Source organism: Sebastes fasciatus, chromosome 5, assembly GCF_043250625.1.
Source record: "Sebastes fasciatus isolate fSebFas1 chromosome 5, fSebFas1.pri, whole genome shotgun sequence".
NCBI lineage: Eukaryota > Metazoa > Chordata > Actinopteri > Perciformes > Sebastidae > Sebastes > Sebastes fasciatus.
Genome location: NC_133799.1, coordinates 24,515,703 through 24,532,787, shown reverse-complemented (window position 1 = coordinate 24,532,787; position 17,085 = coordinate 24,515,703). Strand labels below are relative to the sequence as shown.

The 17,085-nt window shown below is 48.0% G+C and overlaps 1 protein-coding gene across 1 annotated transcript in view; it reads right to left on the bottom strand.

Moving 5' to 3' along the window:
• The window catches only part of dab1a (DAB adaptor protein 1a), a 330,333-nt gene that overhangs the window by 300,313 nt on the left and 12,935 nt on the right, over positions 1–17,085 (bottom strand). The window contains exon 4 of the mRNA XM_074636001.1: positions 13,459–13,539. The gene's annotated coding sequence lies outside the window, so the exon portion shown is untranslated. The remainder of the gene's footprint in view (positions 1–13,458; positions 13,540–17,085) is intronic.

The window sequence follows — 17,085 nt, the reverse complement described above, 5'->3', positions numbered from 1 at the left end:
AGTTACTCGAGAGAAGCGAGTGGTTTTAGACGCGCACGCACTGACGACCACTCAACGTCGCGTAGCTCGCGGCCTAACCCCAGCCGGACTCCATCCCCTGTACGCAGGGGACCCAGACGTCCTCCTCGCCGTAATGACCCAAGCGACTGCGGGCTCTCGGATGACTCGGACCGTGGTCACCCACCCCGAGATCAGGGTCTGCGTACCCGTCAGCTTGAGTCCCTGGCAAAGGACATCGAGCGTTTCGATCCAAACAATCGAGAATCAAACATCGACGACTACCTCAGGGAGATCGAGCGATGCCTTCTCGACTTACCTCACGCTACGACGCGTGAGGAACGAAAACTTGTATGGAAGACTACGGCTAGAAGCGTTCATGTCTTCATGGAATCCTTGGCACCACCGACAAGAGACCGCTTTTCAGCCCTCTGCAGTGCCCTACGAGAGGAGTATTCTCCATACACTGATCAAGCTTCTGCCACTCTCGGCGCCTTCGCAGTGCTGCACAAAAAGCAAGAGTCCCCTAGAGACTATTACAGGCGCCTGAGAGCCGCGTACTTTCAAGGTCATAACGCACCGGGTCTGGAGGAAGAACAAACGTTCAAGTCCCTGTTCCTGCACAACCTCCATGAACATGTGCGTTATGACGTAACTATGCACAGCAGATCAGGCAATCTCTCCATGCAGGAGATCCGAAAGTACGCACAGATGGCATGGGAGACACAGAATCGCCCTGCTAAGAGGTACGACGACAACGCCAGGGTCCTGGGGATTCAAACCTTTGAGCGCAACGACCTGGCACTCGAAGGAAACGAGATGCCTCGTGCGATGAGGAATGCCAGGGTAACGCCCCAGGACCGGCGACAACCTCGCCAGTATGGTAGCCAACCACCTCTCCATCATGGCAACCAACAGAACCAGGGGGGTGGTCGCCAAAGCCACTTTCAGAATCAGCCCAGGCCAAGACAACAAAGTGCCTTCCCGCCAAGAAGGGGTCACTTCGACCAGGACCCCAAGCAGACAGGTAAGTACAGCGGGAAGATCCCAAACCCCCCCGGAAAAGAGGGTTTGAAGGAAATGGAGGGCATGATCAGAAGATGCTTGCAGGAAGCGGTAAAGCAGTTCGGAACGGCCAGTCAACCACCCGCGCTGCCGGACGGTCCAAAGAAGCCCGACGGCAGCCCACCACCAGTATGACTAGACCGGGTCCCGTTCTCTTCCACCGCCAGGGTTTACGTTGTAAGCTGGGGAAGGGAACTAAAAGAGCCCGCTTCTCTAACTGGGACCGCCACACCGACTGTACCGCAGCCGCCATTCTTGACTTTCTTAGGTGACCTTGTTCGCAAGGGCAATGCCAGACGCATATACACCTCAGTAGTCATGGGAGGGTGTATCAGCACCCTTGCTCTTCTTGATTCTGGTTCTGAAATAAGCCTGATGTGTCACCACACTTTTACGAAAGTAGCGAGAGCCATGCTCTCCCTCGGTAAGCCGTTGCAGATTGAAACCTGCAACATAAGTATTACCAGCTACACACAGGACAGCTCACCCATCACCAAACGTGCTTGGGTTGACATCACTCTGCAGGAGATGACTCTAGTGCATCCCATTTACATATGCACCCTTGATACAGAACCCTTACTCATCGGTCAGGACCTCTTGGATCGCCTGGCCCCTCTCATCGACTGCCACCGCGGACACATTTGGGCTCAGGTAGACGTCCCAAAGCCATTTGGTCCATCCAGCAGTGGGCCAACCCCAGACGGACAAGTCGCCGTCATTCAGGAATCCAGGGGACCCCTGCCGATGCTCATGCCTCTTCCAGAACCCACTCTGGGTTCTGATCGGTCCATGCCACCCGCGAGTCCACAACCGCCTTGGCTGGATCGTCTAAACCCGTTCTATGAACACAGGTCTTTCCTTTGCTCACTGAAGAACACAAATTCAGCGCTGTACAGCCCCCGCGTGGTGGGAGGTGTACAGCTCAATGACATGACAACTCCAGACGCCCTCCTAGCACTCTGGGCCGAGAGGTCAGCGGTCAGCCAAGACCTGTACAATGAACTGTGCCAACAAGGTCTTTCTCCAGCCTTCGTACAGCAAAGCCATCGTCTTCTTTCTGCGGAATCACCACAGACCCTTCTTAAGGCAGTTGGAGTCTGTGCCCTTTTCGTACAGATCGGGAAGAAACGGGTCATGCACTTTGTGAGTGTGGTTCCTCAACTCCAACCCCCATTCTTCCTGGGGGCGGATCTTCTTGTCAGGCTCGGCGCCCAACTGGACACAATCAATCAGGTTTTATGGTCCCAGGCTAGCGCTGAAAATCATTTCCTTACCACGCAACCAGAACAGATGTTATCAGGACAGACCATTCCCCAGGCATGTCAGGTTACTAGCGAGGTGGCTTTAACCATCCCAGCGCGGACAGCAGGTGTCCCTATCCGCCTCGCAATCCGTAAGGGACAGAAGATGCTTGGCTCACAGGTGTTCTTCCAACCCTTACCCCGCTTTCAGGAGCTCAACCTGACAGTCTGTGGGATGCTGGTCGACAGCTCATTCCATGACTTCGAACTGATGGTGCCTATCATAGGAGAGCTGCCACCGTCCTTAATCCGAGACGGCGACTTGAACAATGTCCTTTTCACCTTTCCTACAAGGATGATCACCGTTGCCCGCCACGAAATGCTACAGAACGAAGCAATTTGCGGCACCTCGCTGAACACTGAAGGTGACATGGTCGTGTACGCCCTCGTGACCGAAGGGGGCGATGGAGCTGACCTCCCACCAGAAGAACCATACCCCGGCTTTGAGTCTGAAATTGAGCAACAACTCGCAAAAGCAGATGCTCTGACCACAGAAGACCAGCGGGAAGCACTTCGGAAGCTATTCCAAGAGTTCCAGGAAGTCTTCTCAAGGGACTCTCATGACTGTGGAGTCACCGATCTCCACACAGTTCGCATTCCCACCGATCCCACGGCACCACCAACCTTCGTACGCCAGTATAGAATCCCGTTGGCTGCCTACGAGTCCATCCAGGAGATCCTTGACAAATTGTTGCAGAAACAAATTATCAGGGAATGCAACTCTACATACAATTCGCCAATCTGGCCGGTGTTGAAACCGACAGGCAAGTGGCGTCTGACCATTGACTATCGCCCGTTGAATAAACAGGTCCCTCTTTCCCGCTGGCCTATGATCCACTTGGATCAAGAGTTGGCCAAGGTAAAAGAGGCCCGCTTCTTCTCAACGGTGGATGTGGCCAACGGTTTCTGGACCATGAAAGTCGACCCAAGTGACCAGTACAAGCTGGCTTTCTCTTTTGGCAATCGCCAATACACCTGGAACCGATGTCCGTTTGGGTACTCGAACTCACCATCTGAGTTCAACATTTTCCTCCACAAAGCGATGAGTGATGCCGCGGCACGCGGAAACCTTATCTATGTGGACGACATCCTCATGAGAAGCCAAAACTTTGAGACACACCTAACGGAGATTCGCCACGTGCTCAATCAGCTCACCGCGGCCGGAGCAAAACTAGCAATTGCTAAGGGCCAGTGGTGTCGCACAAAGGTTAAGTATGTGGGCCTGACGGTTGGAGCCCAAGGCATCGAACCCCAGGCAGGGAGAATTCGAGCCATTCAAGACATCAAAGCTCCAACAGGTGTGTCCGAACTCAGGAGTTTCCTGGGGGTCTGTAACTACTCCCGACAATTTATTGAGGACTATGCGGAGATAACCAGACCCCTGACGGAGCTCCTCCATAAAGATAAGTCCTTTGAGTGGGTAGAACCCCAAGAACAGTCTTTCCGCCAGATGAAAGAAAAACTCTGCTCTGCACCCTGTCTGGCGTACCCAGATAAAGACAAAGGGTTTCATCTGGAGGCGAGTTTTTCCTCCCACTGCCTCAGTGCCGCCCTGGCACAGAAGTATGACACGAACAAGCGGGTCGTCGCCTACGCAAGCCGACCTCTGAGCAGTGTCGAGATTAAGTTCTCGGACTGCGAGAAAGCCCTTCTTGCCACGGTCTGGGCTGTGGAACACTTTCGCAGCTACATTGGGGGCCAGAAAGTGATCATCGAGACTTGTCACCAACCTGTCACCTTCCTGAACAGCCAGCGGCTGAGGGAGGGGCGGGTATCCAATAGCCACGTTGCCTCCTGGATGATGGCACTGCAAGGCTACGACATCGAGGTCAAGTACGCCCAGAACCATAAGATGGCTTTGGGCCAGGGTCTGGCCGAATGTCAACACTGCAATTGTGAGGAGCAACCAGACTCCCACTTTCTACTCGTCACCACTCCATCACTTCCTTCCAATCATTATTATTATGATGAAAATGTTTGCAAGGAACTCCCAATGGTCTATGTGGATGGCTGTTCGTTCCACCACGAAAGCCAAGTCCGGGCCGGAGCTGGAATCCTGTGGGTCAAACCCCATGTCAACGAACCAAACCACTACCAACTGGGTCCCAAGACGAGCCAGTATGCGGAGATTGCGGCAATACTCATCACGCTTCAACAGGCCGACAAGCTGGCTAAGACGCAGCTGGTGATTTGCTCCGACTCCAATTACGCTCGACACAGCTTCGTTTCTCACTTCCCCACGTGGAAGGGAAAGGACATGAAAAACGCCCGGAACAAAGAAGTCAAACACGCGGAACTCTTCCTGGCTTGTGACCAACTTGTGACCGACAAGGGAATGACCGTGTACTGGAAGAAAGTTAAGGGTCATTCCCAGGTCGTCGGTCCCGACAAGGACGGTAACGACGAAGCCGACCGCCTAGCCAAGCTAGGGGCAGAACAGGGTACGCCCTGGGAGTTCCAGAGTGAGTGGCTTCCAATTGCCAAAAGTTGTGCGGTAAATGCTATTACCCGTCGCCAGGTAAGGGAGAAGCAACAAAATCCTGAGACCTGCGCACAGACTCTACATCTGGGTCGCAAACCCGACGACACAGATTTGGTCACTATGCAAGAACAGGATCCGGATATTCAAGCCATCCGGCAACTCATGCTGAACCCTCCGTCAGGTGTCCCCCCACAAACCCTGCCGTCTGAATCAGAGGAGCTAAAAGCCCTCCGCGCCAACCAGGTGCACTTTAAGATGGAAAAAGGTTTGTTGGTCTACACCCACAAGGGCCAGGGTCCCATGCGATGGGTTGTCCCAACCAATCACAGGGGAGTGATGTTAGCCCACGCCCACGACTCACCAGTCGGGGGGCATCGGGGCTACAAAGCCACCCTCAAAACCCTCCAGCAGTTTGCTTACTGGTCATCAATGGCACGCGACATAAGGTCTTATGTCCGGGGATGTCTCGTATGTTGCCAGTTTCAGCCATCCCGACCACTGGGTCGAGCTCCACTCCAGATGAGAGGAATCACGTTCCCTTGGTCCCACCTCCAAGTCGATTGGATCGGACCAGTCCCCAAGTCGTCACGTGGTAACAAGTACCTTCTTACCGTCACGTGCGCTTTCACCAAATGGGTTGAATGCCTTCCAGCCGCCAACGACACAGCCCTAACAACTGCAGTCCTGCTGTTGAACCATGTGTTTAGCCGCTGGGGGCTACCCCTCTCCGTTGATTCGGACCGAGGCACCCATTTCACGTCCAGTGTCATGACCACAATGTATGACATATTGGGAGTGGATGTAAGATTCCACATCCCGTATCATCCCCAGTCATCCGGCCAAGTAGAACGGGCCAATCGCACTATTGTCAGCATGCTCAAGAAGTACGTCAACAGTAGTGGCAAAGATTGGGACATGAAACTTCCATTGGTGCTGATGGCCATCAGGTCCACTCCGCACCGCTCTACAGGAGTCACACCCTTCGAAATGATGACTGGAAGAGAAATGACCCTCCCGCTACACCTCCTGTACCGTCCCGAAGACGTCAGTGTTGCTACCGCCTATACGGCACACCAGTACGTGACAGACTTGCGCGACCATCTACGGGCCACGTTCGCATGGGCTCAAGGAAACTTAGAGGCCAGCGCCAAGGGATACAAAGCCTACTACGACAGGAAAGCGTCTCATCGCGAGTACCAGGTAGGCGATAAGGTCCTTTATTTCAGGTTTGCTAAACCACTAGGAGTCTCCAAAAAGTTCCTACCAAGCTGGTCAGGCCCCTTTGAGATCGTGGGAAAGCTCTCCCCAGTAGCTTACCGGATCAGGGTCACGAGACCCAGGCAACCACTAGAGTACAAGTGGGTCCACGCAAACCAAATAAAACCTTACACGCCGTTTGCACTTCCAGGAGAGAGGACCGCCTCCACACCCGAAAGGGGGGAGCAGCCCCCACTCTCAGAGGAAGAGTACAGTAGCACGTAACCCTAACACCGTAGGAATAGTTGCATGCCCCAACTCACCCCGTCGGCATGCACTAACTTCTAACCTACCCTCCTTTCCCTTCAATGATAACCTTCCATGTTTTTTTTTTCAAGATGAATATCACTTGGATCTTTGGCATTCTCCTCACTTTACAAGTCACCCTGGCTTTTGAGGTGGTCGAACCAGGTCCACCAACCGGCACAGTCCTACAGGAAACCCCCGGACTCATAATCACACATTGTGGCCTCTACACCCAGAGGATCTATGTACGACTTGATCCTTGGAATACGTTTCGCCAGCATATCCGCTTACCCCCGCGATTGACCGAGGGGCGACTAAGCGGAGTACAAGCTCAGGATACAGTTGAACGCGCTAAGCAGACAACTGTCCACATTCTTGAGCAGCTACAGAAGTTTCTCGTCACTGAGGAGGACCTCAGCGGCAAGAAACGGCAAAAACGATTCCTCGGTGGACTGCTCGCTGCGGCGTCAGCCATTGGGTCCCTGTTCTCCATTGGACTTTCAGCAGCCAACTCGGTCAGCCTGAGGGCACTTCAGAATCACATGGGTGAACTCGATAAAGAGATGCCAGAGATCCAACAAAGACTTCTCCTCCAGCAAGAGCAGTTACAGGACATGGGTAAAACCCTCAAGGGTACCATAGTGGCTGTAAATCTGCACTCAGCTCTCCTCAATAACACTTTGCATGCTCTAGAGACTTTGTCAGAAGTGGTTAGAGAAGACATCACGTACGTGCGAGTAGTCAGAGATTTAATGCAGGACCTCATTAGAGAAGTAAGCTCCTCAGTCAACAGCCTGAGCGGTGGACAGATTCCACCTTACCTGGTATCCCTGGACCTGGTAGAGCGAATACTTACCTCCGCTACTACCACAGTGGTGCAGCCTGCTCAGGTACACCTGGCATATAGTCTCGGCAGCGCAAGTCCTATTTCAGTAAACCCACAGAAACTAGAAATAGGATTCATTCTAAACTTACCCATCATCGAAAGGCAGAACATATATAGACTAAAGTCAGTACTGAATGTTGGCTTTTGGCAAGACAACACCCATGTACACCTTAGAACACCTCCAACCATTGCCTACCACGATGATGACCCGTCTTTCTACCTCATTCCTAACCTGAACATGTGTGCCAAAACAAAGGACATACACTGGGTGTGCCCAAGCAACCCCTTCGTTCGAGATGTGACCAACTACCTCTGCGGCCTGAGATCGGACACTCCCGAACAAAAGTGCCAAGGTAGTATGACCATCAGGGATGAGACCACGGAGACACGGGTGGAGCGGGCGGGCAACCGCTGGCTCGTGAGTACACCGGCCACCGAAGCCTTATTGTGTCATGACCGCCATGATACAGCCACTAAGCTAACGCTACCCAACCAGACAGTGTTTTTAACAATTCCAGTGGGAACTACAATACATATCGATGACATTGTCCTCCATCATCTCAACCCCGACAGGCATGACGTGGAGATTGAGATCATGGACGCATTCAGAGGTCACAACCTCACGATAGGCGACACCCTTCAACAGCAGCTTCTGACTGCAGGGACAAAATTGGTTCAGTTCAGTCTCAAACCGACTGGACTTACCACCACATTTAGATCACATGTGAATGGGTTGTCGTCCTATCAAGATCATCCTATGAATTGGATAGCCCTGGTGCTTTTGCTTAGTGGTTGGATCATCACGGCCATTGCGGCATACGCAATGTACAAGTACATTCAGACACTACAGGCCAAACTAGATTCACTTCTGTTTGTGTCACCACGCTTCATACAACCGACCTCAACCACACCTCTAACCGGCTCCACCCCTTTTAAGGAGTAAGCTGGTTAACCCTAACAATCTTTCCTCCCTCTCCGCAGCAAAGAATGTAATAAGATTGGTGTTTTTCCCCTCAGGTTGAACGATGTATGAATGTAAAACAATGCAACTAGCTGTAGATAGTCATCTGCCCAGATACTAGAGCCTCTGTAAACGTCATGCGCTGAACGGCATGGACTACCCAAACTCTTTCCCATTCGGGAATATGGACTGTGTAACCCTCAGGTTACCATCACCTACACGGACTGTTCGGCCCTTTCATGCTCTAAAGACCGGGACCTGCGTCCCACTCTTCAGAACAAAGGGGGACTGTAGGGACCTCACGAGACAAAGAGCGGCCTAGAGCAGAGCCTAGGCCTAAGCCCGAGCCTTGGCCTGCATGGGAAACCAGAAGCCTGATCACAGCAGGGGACCCAACCGCCAACTCTGAAATCTCGCGTCTTCACGCGAGATCTCAGTTGAATCCAAACGGGAGCAACCCCATTGGATGAGGCTAACAGGAAACGTGGGGTCTTCTCCGGGGAAACGCCCACTATCTCAAGGGATAAAAGCACGCCACCTGAGGAACTCGTCCCTTTTCCACTGCAACTCACGTTTGCTCCAGGAGGTACCCAACGCTGCAGCGTTTCCCTTTAAGACCGAGCCACAGTAACTGACCTCGCCGGACGAGTAAAGACATTGTCGGGTTCATCAGACGTCCAGACCACCATACCTATAGAAGGAAGACCCGGATCCGCGTCCTTCACCAAGGAAGAGACCGCCCCGCCGTCTTCACATCAGCTGCTTCCATCCGCTGCCACACGGAGAGCCAGCCCTGCCGTTCTTCCCCCCGCTGACGAGCATCATAACGGCCCGTTATTGTCCGAGCCAGCGCGACGAAGCCGCCGGACCAATTAACGAAGATCTACACCACTATCGCTCCGAAGAAGCGATTCAAGTAAGAGGCTTGTATCTGGGCAGAGATTAGTGAAAGTGTATCACAATAGTTCATAATTATTGTGCTGTATAGTAAACGTACGGACCGCCGAGTCCGCTTGTTTTGCTTGTGTACTTTGCTTGTTGCTTGTTGTTGCTTGCTTTGCTTTGCTTGGCTTGTTATTGTATTTTGCTGTGTATTGTACTGTATTTTACTGTGTTATACTGTGTTGTTGTTGACTGCTGTGTGCACCCCGCCGTGGGATTTTCCTTGAAAATCTTTGTGCTGCATCAGAGCGTCTCCCTTTCTTTCTTTCTTTCTCTCTCCGACCACGTGGGACTTAACGGCTCCGTTCGCGCGAGGTCGTTGATTTCCGTAACTCCTCCCTCGTGACGGTGACGCCGCCTCGGGAGTTCCCTTGCTCCTCCCACACACGCACACACGTAGATACGCCTCCTCACGTTCCCACCTTACTGATCACGCGGGACTTTCATATCCGTTTGGGCGTGATCTGTAACGTTCGAGCAACCCCTCCCTCGTGACGGTGACGCCGCCTCGGGATTCCCCTTGCTCCTCCCACATACGCACACACGTAGATACGCCTCCTCACGTTCCCACCTTACTGATCACGCGGGACTTTCACATCCGTTTGGGCGTGATCTGTAACGTTCGAGCAACCCCCCCCCCCTTGCGTGACGTACCACTTGCGTGGTGACGTCCACTTAGGGTGTCCTTTGCTCCTCCCATACCACACGTATACACATTTGCATTCACACACACCTCTCTTACACACACACACACCTCTTCTTTTGCCTTTGTGTTTGTTTAATTCTAGTTTAGGGCTTAGAGCTGCATTGTAGGATATCCATTTGTTTATTAAGTATTGTTAATGAGTAATTACTGCTGTGATAAATATTGATTTAGATTAATGTTGTTAGAGTGTTTGTTATTGATTGAGATTACTGTATTTAAATAAATGTTCTTATTTTAACTAGCAGTTGTCTGTGTTTTATTGTGCATTCATATTGTAATAACAGCTGGTTATGAGAGTTAGTGCTCGGATTCACCCTTCGCTATTCACCTCCTAAGTGTAAAGTAGTGTTAAAATACTGACCTTTGGAGGGAATATTTCCCTTTATGAGACTGGATTAACGTTTTGGTTATTGGTCCCTGATTCCAGGGTGGTGCCCCGTTCATTATTAATGTTGATTAATAACTCTTATTAATAATAATAATTCTATGAATATTATTTATTAAATTAGCTAATAACCAAACCTGTTCCATTTGTAAATCCCCTACACTAGATAAATGTGACATTTCCGTGATTGGGGCTTGTGGGGCCAATGCCTCATTAAAGGTTATCTGTTAATTACGAGGACAACTTGGGGTCAATATCGAGGTGACAATGGCCCTCTCTCTTCCTGTTGTCACACACACACACACACACACACACACACACACACACATATAAGTGCGATAAGAGTGGTTTGTTTGGCCTGACCCTTTACTGTAAATCTTAACCATGTAAATGTTTTAAGTTATATAAAGTTCACTTCAATGTAGTGAAATGAACACGGTACTGTCTCCAGCCCCACTCTGCCTATTGACCAGCTGCTTAACAAGCTACCAGAAACATTGAGCAATGAAAGCAATGAAAGCATTCACTGAGCATTCAACCACTTTAAACGCTACGGCATTACTACAACAGTTCATTGGATAAACCGATAAAAAGATAATGCAGGCTGCTAATTTACAACCTGATTCAATATCAATAGCAACTATTTTTTATTGATTATTCAAAGGATTATTTTTGAAATTCACGATTAATAACAATTCATTTACCAAAAATCTATATAATGGAGGCGACGAAGAGACATTTAGGAAATCAACGACTACTACTAACAGAAATCCGTTGAATCATGTGTTGATAAACCTAATATATCATACTGATCGGGAAAGAAAGTAAACAGGATTACGGCGCTGTCTCGCTGCCGCTAGGGCCGCCTTCGGGATGCTTTCGCTTTCGGAAGTGTCCGTGTATAACAGTTGTACTGCTGTGAAAAACTATTTCCAATTTGCAGAGTTTTCAGAGCACCACATTGTTGAATCTCTGTCTAAAATACTTCCACACTTTAGAGGATCGTGGGAGAGGTTGTTTTTAGCTGCAGCTTGTTCTCCGGGGGAATGCATGCTTTGACCGGGCGCAGACATTCTTGTGACGCACCGAGGCATGTTACGCAAATTGACGTATTTTTGTAATTGATGACGTCGATTATGTCAACGAATTGCCCCAGCCCTAGATTCAATACCAATCTGTGGCGTAACATTATGCTAACAGTAGCATTAATAGCGTCCACCGCAACTCACCAATTTTTGCATTCAGAGCTTTCATTCAACAGGCTTCCTTGGATAACATCAGCTCAGTGGACAACTTCAAGTCAGTAACAAACCTAACTCATTACACCTCATGTTCGAAAGACGTTTCCTGCACTGACCTTCAGCAGATCTTCTCCCTGCACTAACACCATTCATCTCACTGATGCATTTCACCTGCTACCGGTATGTAACACAGCGGCCACTCCAATCAGTTGCACCGCGAGATTTCCACCCACGGGAATACAAGCATCTGCACTCTTGCACTATTTACAGTTTACTTTGCTTAGTGACCTGGGTTACATAAAGCCACTCAAAGCTAAGAGGCTCAAATACATTTACTGTACACACACATCCATAAAACCCTAATACAGAAACCTGATAAGGACATAAAAGCCAAATCAAAGATGGACTCAAAGTATTAAGCTGCATTGTAAACTCGTGAATAGTCTGCTATCTGCTCAGTGAGATCAGCTGCAGTAACAGCCCGGCTCTCAGACAGAGAATAGGAGGCCATTAGCCACAACACAGACAGACGGAGGGGAGAATGAACGTCCCTGAGATGTGCTGGAATGGAGCTTCACCAGCTTTTCTATCATGCACACAGAGAGCACCACTAAGACACAAACAATCACATAACAAACCTGGAAGCTCTATGCATTTTCTCATCTCGCCTTGAGACAGGTTGACACAGATGTTTTCGGTGACATTTCTGGAGAATGCTGACTTAATGTATACGGAAGTGAAACAATAAACTGCAAACTAAGAAGGTAATTCCTCTGATATTAAACTTTAATGCTCCCTGTGGCTAAACTGGGTCATTGCATCAGCAATTATTAAGCAACAGCAAAGGAACACAATGGGCAAAAATAACAATACAGTAAAGCAGCTTGGGGTTCAACAGTTTCAACATGATCATATATTATGTAAAAACTACATGAAATTAAAAGTATGACATCATTGATATGCAGCATACAGTGTAGTTAGTCTGTTAATATTAGGGGCTGTACATATGCCGCGTCTAAAAACCGTGTGGAAAACGCCAGCTCTGCCGCTTTTTTCCCCCCAATGTGCTCGAGAGGTTGGGCTCCTGTCCCGCCTGCCATTACCAAGCAATCAAAACCTGCATGCTGCGATGACGATGATGAAGTTGCGAAAGGGTGAAGCAAGTAAAACCGTCCCTGGGACAGGTTATAAAACTCTGGGTAGCCCTGCATTAGAATGATTAACTTCTCCTCCATATATTTACCCTAGACTGATATTTACAGACGAAAGAAAAGATATCTGCCGGCTGTGATTGGTCGTTCCTTATCACATGACATGCGGTGCACGCTGCAGAGCTCCGAAAGTTGAACTATTCTTATCTCGGTGCACAGCCGTCGCGGCCGCTTTGGGAACGCTTGCACGCCACCACGGTGTCCCTCTGCTGCACGTCTACATTGACAACAATGGATTTGTGCATGCAAAAGACGCGTACGGCCCCTTAGGCATCTGCAGACACTAAATGCAATTCAATTATTTCCTAAACTATGTTTGATTGTCTTTTTCTTGCACAGAAAACAATCTGTTTAAAAGTATGTCTACTTTAGATTTTACTCAAGCAAATTAAATACGTCTTAAATATAAAATATGACAGCTGAATGTGTCTGCATTAAGCAGCCTGAATCCCCCTTTGATGGTTCCCTATAATACTCTGTATAGTGTGTCCTAGAGTGTTTTGTATAATATCCACGGAGAGTAGTGTCAGTCTGGATCTGTTGTGGCGGTAATCTTTAGATGGGATTTTGACAGCCTCTTTTCAACCCAAGCATGAAGAAAATACAGAAGTTCAAAGGCAGTTTTGAACTACAACAAAAAGCACTCTAGAGGTGTGGTGCACCTGCAAAACGTTGCTGGAATAGACGTAAAAGAACCCCTTTTTTCTGCACTCTACACAATCACTTGTGCACAATCATGAAAGCAGGGGAAAGTGCTAACAATGCTGATTACTCTTACCTTTTGTATCAGGCTTGCAATGTTCGTCAGAAGTAAAAGGAGCGTCGTTGCCTCCACAGCATCTGGGCCTCAAAAACTGACCTGAGAGCATGCACAAACAAAACAAAAAGGGCACAAAGAGTAGTTATACGAGTGTAAATAGATATACAAAGTAAAAAAATAAACTGCTGAGCTCTCGTTTGACACTAGAAGATGTCCGTTTGTGTTTATTGTTAAAAATGCATTGAAGCAGCCATTCAGAGAGCAGCCTGTTTGATTTGAGCTTTCTGGGAGCAACTGGCTCCATTCCCCCATGTTAATGTAATCATATTACCACACAGGAAACCTATTGTCATATGCTTCTGTCAAAAGAGTAATGGAAATGCTAGCAGGCTTTATATAAGAGGGAGAACGGGGTCTTGCATAAGAGCAGCAGCAGCAGTGTAAAAAGCCCATATGCAGGACCTAATTTCACGCAATCAACAAAGCCACTTTGTGTCAAACCTTTTGCTCTTTTTAAAATCCTCCTTTCAAGGAGCTGCAGGCCTTCGAATCAAGACTTGGACAAGCCTCACAGAAGCTCACAATTTCATTTCACACTGAATGGAATTAGCTAGTGGACCAACCTTACAAAGTGGCTTTAAAAGATTTTAGTTCCGCCCCGAAACACTCGGCATGCTGCTGCGGTGAAATGTGAATATGAGGATGTGTGTGTGAGTGGATGTGTGCGGCAGAGGGAAATGTCTAAAAGAAATAGATTCATAAAGGTCATGACTAAAATGTCCTTTTACTTTAGAAAATTACCCAGTAACGCTCCACTGCAGGACTTTAATATCAATATGTCCATTCCATCTGAAGCCAAGCGTTTGCTTCTAGAGAGCGCCTGAACACCGGGGACAAAAAGAGACAGAGACGAGCAAGGCAACAGATTAAACCTCACCAGCCCTCCTCGGTTGTTTCCTTTTTTACTTTTTCTTACCCATCTATGCAAGATTATGGCCAAAATGATAATCACGATTATTTTTATCAATATTGACATCACGATTATTTATTGATTTTAAAGAGAAAATATTTCTATTGCACTTTCACATTTAAATAAACAGAACACTGCTTTCACTTCCACGTTGTGCTGCATTCCTGCTAATGTAAACATTGTTGCATCAAAATATGACTGGTCCTTATTCACAGAGCATCTCCTAGAAGCAAAATAAAATGATACCAAAACTTTTTACCCAAAATTAAAATCAACAGAGCATTGCTTTCACTTTCACGTTGTGCAACATCCCTGCTAATTAACAAATAATTGCATCAAAATAAGACTTAAAATAAGCTTCTTCTTCACCGGAATTCAGTCAGCACATTTTCGTTTTGCCCGTCTGCTCACTGTTGTATATTAATCTTCTGCTCTGGACTGCAGCCGCAACATTCAGGAAAGTTCTTTACAGGCTACCGCTGTAGGGTGCGAGCACAGCAGCATGATAGCTCCCCAAAAAGTGAAGCCAAAACATCTGGATCGCCCCCTGGTGGCTGGCTGTTAGTTTAGGAAGCGCTTGATTTGATGTGCAGCGGAGTTTTCTATAAGCAGAACACCCATTTTAAACATCAGTATCGTAGTCGATTTGATCGTGATTAATATTTGATTAATTGTGCAGCCCGACCATCTATCCATCTATTTGCTCCGTCGTAGTTTTAGTTGTTACATTTCTCACTCAATACGAGATTGGGAGTATTTCTATTGTTGCTCAACGGCTCTCAACATGGCAGGCGGGGAGCGGTTATCAGCTGTAACTGTTGTATGAGAGCAGTGCAGAGCAGCGGCTGCAAGTTAGCCGGTTCGGGAATGCTCACATGCACGAACATACACTAAAAGCATGCGCTGCCAGCCCAGCTTTGTCAACACAGCGTGGAGAAACTCGGATTATAACACACACTGAGGGAGAGAGACTTCATCTTCTGCTCAGGTAGACATTCCTCCACTATGTCTTTACATAGACAATAATTGTTTGCTGCTATATTAATTAGTTTGCTCTTGATATCGAATTTAGCACCTTTAAATGGTAAACAAGTCAAAGTTTGGGTGTCTGGAAAAGCAAACCTTAAGTTTGACATGAAGCATAATTACTCGTCAATAAGAGGCTCTGTGATGTTTTTGGAGATTTACTTTTTGAAGGCTGTAGGCAGGGATGCACTCGAGGCCTGCTTTGAATTTTTCATGTTTGTTTTGAAGTCCGACTGAATTTCTTTTTTGATTAACAAACTCTTGTTTCTCTAATTCCCTCTCTTTCATCCATCTCTTCTACCCATATTATCCATAGCGAAGCTGATAGATTAAGAGAAGAGGACACAGGGAAGGAGGACAGAGAAGCCCGGAGTTGGAAAACAACAGAGGGAGAAAGAGGGAGTCGATCCTCTGTGTTTGCTGCTGTGTGGTTCTGGCGGTGGTCCAGCAGGGCCCGAGGACCCAATGTTGCAGCTCTGATGAAGAGAGCTCCGCAGCCCCACTCCTCTCTACCCGCTTCCCCTCTTTCTAACGCTCCACTCCTCCATTTCTCCAGTCCCCACAGTTTCTCCCTGCCTCCCTTCTCATGCGCTTACACTTGTTAGCTTTCCCCACATACCCTCGCTCCCTCCCCGCCTGTACCCTGCCAGTGTGATCCATGTGTTGTGCTCCAGCGGAGACTGCTGAGGCAGCAGAAAGAGGGAATATTTACAGATCAGTCAGATGGGGTTGAGCTCTGCTCCTACTGCACACTCACAGTTCCTCGTCAATCACTGCTACAAGAGCTGCAACACACCGGCAGAGTGCTGCACACACACACACACAGGCATTTGAGCCACGCTGCATGTAAACACACATGTACACTTACACAAATGCACACAGGTGCGGGTAAAACAGCAGAAAGAAACACTGCACAGTCATCCAAATTAGATTTGAACTATTGTGACTACATACTACAACTAAATCAACTAATACTAAAACTTAAATCAACTAATCGATTAGTCCTCAACCTAATAATTTCTTTGGTCGGGGACAGCCCTAACTTCAACTAATATTCAGACTATTTCAGTCTACAAACTCACTGTCCATTAGGATTTCATTGATTTGTTTTATTTATTTAACTCAACAATCCAAGGGATAACGTTAAAGTAAGAACATTTATTTTTAACATGGTCCCAAGATGTTAAAAGACCGACATAAAACATGTAATATAAACTAAAATTTAAAAATCAGGGTTGGAAAATACTTTTTAGAATATAAAAATGTTTTCTGCAAATCCTTTTTTTTTTCTTCATAAAACTAGAACTACCGCCTCACAGTTGTATCCCTCCCCCAACGAGTCAAGTTGCAGTTTACATCCATGTCTGTCCCAAATATCATCACTACCTCACTTTATCCTGTTAGAAGTGTGTGAAATTGTCATAATTAGGACATGAATTCTTGAGTTATGGCCAAAAACGATCATATTGACCTTTTGACCACCAAAATCTAATCAGTTCATCCTTCAGTCCAAGTGGATGTTTGTTCCAAATGTGAAGAAATTCCCTTATGGCGTTCCTGAGATATCACGTTCACGAGAATGAGTCGGACGGGCGTACGGACGGACTACCCGAAAACATAATGCCTCCGGCAACAGCTGTTATCGGTAC